The 9,421-nt window shown below is 33.9% G+C and overlaps 1 long non-coding RNA gene across 1 annotated transcript in view; it reads left to right on the top strand.

The window, feature by feature from the left end:
* Positions 1–373: 373 nt before the first annotated feature.
* LOC116867414 overlaps positions 374–9,421 on the top strand; it is a 9,630-nt gene continuing 582 nt past the window's right edge. Inside the window, exons 1-2 of the long non-coding RNA XR_004382593.1 lie at positions 374–542; positions 3,099–3,274. This is a non-coding gene — a long non-coding RNA (uncharacterized LOC116867414). The remainder of the gene's footprint in view (positions 543–3,098; positions 3,275–9,421) is intronic.

Raw genomic sequence — 9,421 nt, 5'->3', positions numbered from 1 at the left:
GAGAATGAGAGAGAGGCATATTATGAGGCATCAAGACGTATGTATGGGCACCTACACCTCTAGCCCCTTCAAAATAAGATTCATTGATTTATCATTATTATTATACCTCTTCCAGCTATCATATCTGGCTTAGACATCCTCACACAGAAAGCTACACCATGAGCTGAGGTACAGGAAGCTATATGCAGATACGTAGGTAAAAAAAAAAAATAAAATAAAATCCTCCTCTCTAGTCCCTAAATACCTACTTGAGAAAATAATCTAGACAAGTGAAAAAGAAACACACATGTTCTTCCCCACTCCTCTTCTTTCCTTAAAGGAGAGGGAATTTTCCCCTCTATTTCCCAGGAAGAGAAAGGTTCAAGGGGATCCATGCAGCCTTCACATTTAGGTCTCAGGAAAGGGGGAGCAATTTCTCTGAAGATGCGTTCAGGAGAAAGCTCAGCATTTTTCTCCTTCAGGTCTGCCTGACAACAGGGAGAATGTCTAGGTCCACACTTCTGTGAGTCAAGAGACTCCAGCCCTGCTAGGGAGGCCTGCAGGTATGTGACATTGCCTGAGAGGGGTGGGAGGTCTATTTACTGAGTGATGTTTCGAGTGGTTCACCTGTTAATCAGACCCTATTTTCCACCATTTACCAGTTAAAGCTGGCATTCTGGCTTCCTCCAGCTGCCTCAAATACCTATCTTTTATTTGTATATTTATTTATTTGCCTACTTATTTAGTATTGATGTATAATTAACATACAGGGTTATATTAGTTTCAGGTGTACAACTGAATACTTAGCTTGTAACTGATTATTTATTTAGGAGAAAGAGAAGTTATTTTTACTGGCCTCCTCTGAAACCCTAGTCACAGCTTACTGGAATGGGGAATGTTGGTAGAGAAGGGCACAGTATGATTTGGAAGGAGAGGCAGCCATCACTGGTAGATTTAGAACATGTCAAATAAATGCTGCTTTTACTACTGAACGAATCATTAGATAGGTTAATTCGTTGGTTATTTTTTCCAAATAGCTTTGTGTGTAAGAGAAATTTTCTGATCCTTTTTCTGTAGACTACTTTGCTTTGGAGAATGTAGAGTGTTGGAGAAATAATGCTAGAATTAGGATTTATGCATAATTTGGATTCCTAATAGTGCAGCTGACTTACTGCATGACCTCTGGCAAAAGCTATGCAAATAGTGAAAACCAAAAGATAGTGTTGATTGAATTATCTTCCTTCTGACTCAATTTTGTAATCCACATGTGTATAGGGCTCTTGAGATTCTTGGAACAGAGAAGCTAAATGACTTCTATATATTCTAGCCCAAATGCATTAATTTTACTGAGACTATGAATTGTATCTGTTAAATTTCTTACCACCTTTCTTTTGATAGAAAATACCCTTCTGTTGCATTTACTCTATTCATAATATATTCCGATATTCATCTGCTCTTCTTTCCATTAATATTTCATTCAAATTGCAAGGTGACATCATTGTTTACATACTGATATTTAAACATCTTTCCTGGGGAATATTTTCCCTTTTTATTGTTTAAACAAGGTAGCAAGCAGATGAATTTAAATTCAAGCTGAAGATAAGTTTTATATACATGTTTTTACTCTACTGAACACCATATACAACTCAAACTAAATATAGCCCCCCAAATTCAAAATCCAAAATGTAGGTGGAGGGAAAATATTTATTCTTCATTAAGCCTACTTGAGCTTTTGCACAAAATCTAGTATTCATGTCATTTCCCACCTAGAAAATACGAGATGAATTTGACATTTAAAAATATACTTTTCCCCTCCAGAACCAACTTTCACAATAGTTTCTGCAAAGCACCAAAGGCTCAAGGGACAATCTTTAAAATAGCAGTTTATTTCCTGATTTCTTTTTCAGAATTAAGATAAAATTGTGAAAATAAATGCTGGAAGCCTTCAAGTTGAAACTTACCCATTGAAAAATAACATACATGTCTCCATTGTCAAAATGTGTTTAAAAGGGAAGAGCTTAATGGTTTCTCATTTTAGCAACCCAGATGTTTGTTGTCAGCTGATCCTATTATTATTAATAGGACTCTAATTGATATTAATTCTTCAACAACTAGGTTAGCACTTTCTCGCTGTTTAACTTCTTCTCTATGGTTGCCACATTTAACTGTTTTTTAAATTCCCTCCAGTCAAATTCTACATGACCTTGTCATCTGTAAAGATAAGCTGTAAAGATAGCAACTTTGTTTAGAAATACATTTTACCAAGCTTAAATGCTATCGAATTCTCATCAGCCAAAGAAGAGCAAGCCACACTTCGTTTTTTAGATGGCTCACATTGTTTTCCATAATGTAATGACTGGAACTTGGGATGTTTAAATGGTACTTCACGGTGCAGACGTGGTCTAAACTTCCTCGTGATTATACGTATGCTTTTCTATGGTGCGCACTAATCTCTTCTGCCTTGGGTGTTTTAACAAAATGGCTGAAATTTTCAGCCATTATGGATGAGTTATTCAGCAAATCTGTAAAAGCAATTCCACTTGACAAGCCTATAGTACTACTTTAAGTGATTGAATCTCTTTGATTCCACAATGGCAAGGTCCTTATTATTCTTGCAGGAATTTTACAAGTTCTAAGAATATTTCCAAAATGCCACTAGCCACACTGCCAAAGAGAGACAGGCAATTCAGTCAGAACTATACTAATTTGATTTAGGGAACCCAGTTAAAGCAATGATTTCTTTTAGGGAAAAAAAATAAATAAAATAAGATGATTTGTTATACTTTATACTCATACGTGCTGATCTTTTATTGGATGGAGTGTCTTAACGTTCAGTCCATTAACATGGCCTTATTCTCTTGCTTAAATTTATTTTCTAGTAAATGAATGGAAGCCACAGAATTGGTGAGGTCATGAAACTTATTTATCTGAAACACTGAATTGTATACATCCCTTAAAGGCAAAGGGATGTTTTTTGCCCTGAGGGTATTAGTCATGGTCCATAGTTCGTGGGAAAAACGAAGGAAGTCTCAAAATTGTGTTCCTATTATTTCCATTTCTCTAAGACTTTGTTTGAATTCCAAAGTGAATTTTCTATTATCCCATTGTACATTGCATAGGAGGGTACCAACCAACAGCCTTTGGGGAGCAGCACCTGCAGTTACATTCAAAGGCATGACTTTTCCAAGCAGTTTGTGAACTGGCCGGCATTGTCCCTGAAAGGATAAAGGCCTAGGTTCTTTACCTGACTGGCAGAAGCATTCCAGCACCACGAAAGGACTCTAAACATTGTTTTGTAAGTAATGAGTCCTGCTGGTTTCATCCTGCAAGACACTGAAATCCCACAGGGAAAATGTGGTTGGAAATAAAACAGAGGGCTGGGGCCTTTAATGAGTTTCCTATCCACAGATGCCATCAAGCTTTTATACTATTCATTTTATTTCTACAGCTTCAACAAAGATTCCCAGAGTTGTGGGCCATACTCTTAACACTGAAGTGCATAGAACTTGGCAGAAATCTACACTTCAGAGATAATAACATATCATTCCATGAAATAAGAAAAAGGCATAATCAAAAAAAGAAGTTAAATATGGAAACCTGTTTTGACAACAAAGAAATACAGACGAAGCCAGACAGGAAAGGTGTTATGTATGCATGTTTTTTTCATGTTTCACATAAATTATGATATTGTAAGAACCTATCAAGTTTTCTGTTTTCTTCTTTCATATATTTTTAAAAGTCAGATAGATTATTTATATTGTTCTCCATCTTATATCAAGGAAAATTTTCAGACTGGTGCTTTAAATGAACAGAACACTTGCAAAATCCATCAAAAACATATATGGCTCATTCCTCAATTGCATTTTATTAACTATTATAGTTGGAAATTCCTTAAAGTCACTTGGATGTCAAACAAAATGAAATTAGACTTTCTGAATTAAAAAAAAAATTGGAAAAATGAAAAGCAATTGTTACTTAGGAGATGGAAATTACCAGTGGAAACAAATATTCATCACATGTATTTTGTTAATAAAGATAATTACTGAGTTATAGAAATTTCCCTGAAATTTGTACCGGGGGAAACATCAAGTCTCATCAAATTTTTAATTAAATGACAGATGAGGGATTTTTTTTTTTTTAGATTTGTAATTAAAAAAAATATATACTTAGATTTTTCCAATCTTATAAAATTATCCCTGGCTTTATTTTTCACTTACAAAGGGTTTTCATTTATATTCAAACTAGAAAATTTTGCAAGAGACTAAGAGCAAACCAAGAATCATAGAGAAACTATACCATAAAAATCTATCCCCCCCCACCATCTCTTTCCAGAAATATTTTTATTTTAAAAAATATTGAGCTTCCATTTTGAGAACTTGATATTGACACTTGGCTGAATTTTTCAAATTGACTTCTGATAAGTCAAAATTCTCTGAATGTTTTAGATTTTACAATCCTATCGAGAAAATCATTGTTGCTTAACTAAATTAATGATAAATCTCAAAAATGATATTCTGAGTTATTATTAATAAAAAATAATGCTGAAACAGCTAGTAAAAATTATTGAAACCATTCTACCATTTCTAACATGTCTGTTCCAATGCAAATGAAGGAGAAGGTAATAATTCAGGAGAGAGACCTATAAAAACTTAAAAAAAATAGATATGCAAGAGACCTAAGTTGATGAACCTTCTGAAGTAGATGCTTGAGGTAGTTCAAAGGTATTAATGGAAAAAAAAAGAAAAGAAAAGCTTTTTGGAAACAATGAATGAAGAAACCTATAACATTTCTATCCCTACCCCAAATCATGTGTTTTAAATTCCTTAATTAATAACTTTCTGCATTTTTGTTCAACTGATGTTTGTAACTAAGAGGCCAATATGATGGGAAAATTAATGTGTATTCAGATTCACGGATAAAACCCAGAAGTCAGAGCCCTTACTTCTACCACGTCCACCATCACCTCACACATTTTCTTTTCTTCACTGCATGAGTCAGAAGAGCAGCTTTCATTCTTGTGAGTGCCTACTATGTGCCAACCATGTTAATGTACATTTGCAAAAGAACAACTTCCCACAACATAGATTGTTATTCCCATTTTATAGATGAGACTTAGAAAGTTTACATAAGAAAAGTTTCCCAAGCTCAGACCCCTTTAAAGAAGTTGATCTAGGATTTGAACTCTTTTTCACTCCAAAACCTATGATCCTCACACAAAACATGCTGCATTGCATGTTAACTTTTATTCCCTCTTCTTTGTATACTGTGTTTATGTCTCTATTTCTTCTCTTAACTCAAAGAGCCTTTTTCCAGATGATTTGATCAGTGAATTTAGTCAAAATGATCAAATGGGTTAACATTCGCAGATTTAATCTGAAAGCATCAATTGAGAGGATTAATTTTTCTTAAGTGAATTTTCTAAGCTTGGCAGTTCAAATAATGTTAAATTAGTGGAACTATATTTAGCACATAATACTGCTTGAACCAACTGTAATACCTGAGATCAGAATGGTGCATCAAATATGAAAACTACAGAGAACTGTCAAATAGGAATGCCATGATCCCAGCAACAATGGGAAATCATAAAGAGAAGAGACTAGCAAAGATGGGACAACTTTAACAAATTGAAAAGAAACACTTCCCAAGAAACAGTAGATAATAGAGGTACACTTAAATTTAAGAGACAAGGAATTTTTTACCTATATACTATTTGTCTTTAATCAGAATCATTGCATCTCCACATTAGGCAAATGTTTTAAAGTACATGCAAGATTTGACACTATCAAAGAATTTTCCCAGTTGTTTTATTGATTTTGACAACAAAATAGTGGTTTGGGGCTTCATTTGCCCTCTGACTATCTCTTTGGGTTTCCAGACAATTTGATAATTTAATTCTCTCAGAAAAAAAATAGCATTGATTTACTATTATGTTTGCATTATTTTGGTCTATTTCCTAGTATTATTTATCTTACCATGAATTTTAAGTGACAATACCTTGACATTTTAATTGCACATTATTTGGAATGTGTTAATTTAGTCAGTTAACCCATTCGAGATTTTTTGGTTTGTTTTTGTTATTCAGAATAGCAAAGACTTATATTAACCCTTGTGGTTTTAGCAAGCAATGGTTTGAACTAATTCAAACTAATTCACTGGTTAAAAAAATTAACATGCAGGAAAAGTGACTTTATTCCTCAATATGCATTAAACAATGGCCTCAGTGACTTCACACACAGAATGTATTTGAGGGGAAAGTGACATCTTATATTGGTTTTTGATTGGGAATCATGCACCTATCTCAGCTTTTTGGTCAAGAAATAATAAAACAGGGTTTCATGTTTGTGGAGCTATGTGAAGTTTAGAAATTTGAGCTGATTTTAAGGTTTACAGACTTTAATTTGGGAGAAAACATTGGAGACTTGGATTTCACAAAGTAATTTAAAGAAAAGGTATTCTCCACATTTTAAGGACTACGGAATTGGAGTCATCCGGCAAACAGTTAATATGAAAGTTATGCACATTCTTTCACTGTTTGCCATTAATCTTAATTTCATTTTTAAATTCTTCTCATTTTAACACAAAACGTGACATGAACCTTTTCAGTCGTTTTGAATCGATTTTTGTTTCCACAGGCACATCTTTAAATGAGCAGAGCTTTGGGAGACTGAAAAGAAATTTATGTAGGAAATCTGTAAATTATGGAGAATGTATTCTGGCAATACCCTACTATGTACCAAAAATTACATATTTTTTTAAACAAGCAACATTCAGGATATAAATAGATTCTATGCATATGTTTCTAGAGAAAGTCTCTTAAAGGCTTATGGTCACATATAATGGAAAAAACAACACACAAGAAAATTTCTATGCGTAATCTATTGTTACTACCTATTTTGTGTAAGCAAAATAAGTAGCAAATTATTTCAAAGGTAAATAACCCTTTTTAATGCTTAAGTTATTTGGTAAAGTGAACAAGTTTATTGCTAACTAGTATTTTGCATACATACCATAAGATACAAAATAGCACGTGCTTTCTATTTATGTTGGTTACCAATCTTGATATTCAAGGGAAGAGTGTATAAAGTTAACAAGCAATTATTATTTGGCAAATTAGTACTCAACAACCCTGAGTAAATAAGAAGTTTGAAACCTATCTGTTATACAGCTACTTTAATTTGCATAGCACACTGGTGTGTTTGCTTTGCAAATACTTTGCAATGAATCATCATTTGTACTATACAGTCCAAAGAAAAGCAATCAAAATTCACAGCAAGACAATGAAATTAATTATAACTGTTGAATTCTGTGGTGGTAATTCCTCCTCATGCAGGAAGATTAATTGCATTGCACTTTCCTTGCACTCCACTAAATGATCTGATGAATGTATAATCATTTACAGATTTCTCAAATGCTGAAAATTGATTACCTTTGATTAGCTCTGATCTGCACAAAGAGCTCTGACAGAGTATCAGTGAAACATTACAACATTACAGACAAAGTAACAAATGATTTAATTACCAGTGTGCTTATTAATGTTAGATTCCCTGCAGTGATCCTGGCAAATCAGGGGCCTGTAATAGACCTGTGGGTTTCACTGAATTCCATTAGGGTTTAAATAATATTTCTCACTATTTCTCAAATCCTTCTTTTCATGGCTCCTTAATAACTCTAATTAATTTTAATTTGCACAAAAAAAAATCCATGGCATCTTTAGAAACTTTTAATTAGCTATAAAATAAAACTCTTCTCCTCCCAAGAAGACATATATGATCAGCTTTGGAGTAGACTCACAAATAAGTTTTCATTACTGGTAGTTAGCTCTCCATAATATTATTAAATGAAAATCTAAAACAAATGTTGAATTGCGTATGTGGTCCAAATCTCTCTCCTCTTCTAGTGGCAAACAAAATGAAAATTTTAAAACGAGAACCAAGTTAAAAAACAGTATGCTAAACTGTTTAGATAGTAGTGTGGTAAGTAAGCAGCATCATAATACCCTCTCCTTTTTGTCGCAAACGCATACTTTCAACCATTTTGTTAACTAAAGTATAGAAAACACACTGATTAAGAAGCTTCAGTGTATGTTGAAAGAGGATTTGAAAATGCAAGAGCAAGAGAACACTGGCCCAGTTAGACACAGAATGTGATGAATAATGTTGGCACAAACAAATCAAGCTTATCTGGGCTTGTACGCGGGAACATTCTGAGATCACTTCGGATTGGCAGCTTTCAGGGCTTTCCTCAATTTCATGCCATTATATATGACATTAAATTATTGTGAAGCAATGACAATGAAAACCCAGATGATCAGAGGAGTCAAACAGAGCAGCTTAAATTAAAATATGTGGCTGCAAGTGTTTCCAGGCAAAGTAAAATTAGAGGGTAGGCAATTAAAAGGTTGTTTAGCACAGAATGCTGATCTACAGACAACTTTATAATAATATTTTTTCACAGTGGCTTTGCAGTTCTGCAGAGACAAGGCAGTGCTGCAGGTGTTTCTGGGTGGCATTTCAAAGCCACTAGCTGGAAAACTTAAGACATGGGGATATGCAGCCCCCAATGCTAATGAAAACATTTATTATGTTCCGTGCTGTCAGCAGCTGAAAAGCTATCCATCACAGGGAAATAGCACCAAGTCAGGAGTCTCTTTTTGTGGAGAAATATTGAAGTCAGATTGTTGATGTCAAAAGTCAAAGTCTAGTTCAGCTATCTGTTTTATGAATCTGACTGAGACACATTGTGCCTGTGCGCAAACTGATATCTAGCAGAGCTCATTTTAGCAAATGTGTGATTTAGAAGTCAAAAAAACATTCGTACAACCAAACTCATAGCAGGCAGAGGCTGTGGCACGCATGCATAGTTTTTACATTTTAATATGACACCGTTTGGTAGTGTTTATCATCTGAAATCCAAACCATATCAACTCTCTAGCTACGATATTTAAGATCTGTGTACTTTCAAAAAAAAAAAAAAAGAAATTCACACAGAATAAGAGAATACATTAAAATACCGCCACAATAGCAGAGTGACTGGCCTTGTTGGGCATGGTTTTGTTTTCGTTTTCTTCTGCAAATCAAACCACAAATAAATAGTGAATTCACTTTATTCCCAATTAAAAAATAGACATGCGAGGTCAAAATGAGATGAGTATTTAACAGCCACCAAATTGCAGACACGGCTCAAAGGCCTTTTTTTGGACATATGCACATCATTACACTCCTGAAACCTCTATTATAACATTGTTTATAATGTCTGAGTATATATGTTACACATAGCCTTATGTACCAAACATCTCCAATAGCCAAATGTCGCTGCGTTTGTAGAAAACAAAAGTAAAATAAGAAAAGGAAAAACAAAAAAAAAAACAAACAGAGTGAACTTACTATGCTTAGGGCTTCTTTTTTTTTTTTTTTTTTTTTTTTTTTTTTTTTTTTTTTTTTTT

This window comes from Lontra canadensis, unplaced genomic scaffold, assembly GCF_010015895.1.
Source record: "Lontra canadensis isolate GAN:19392208 unplaced genomic scaffold, GSC_riverotter_1.0 scaffold12, whole genome shotgun sequence".
Lineage (NCBI taxonomy): Eukaryota > Metazoa > Chordata > Mammalia > Carnivora > Mustelidae > Lontra > Lontra canadensis.
Note: the sequence above shows the minus strand (reverse complement) of the source record. Positions and strands in the feature narration are given on the sequence as shown.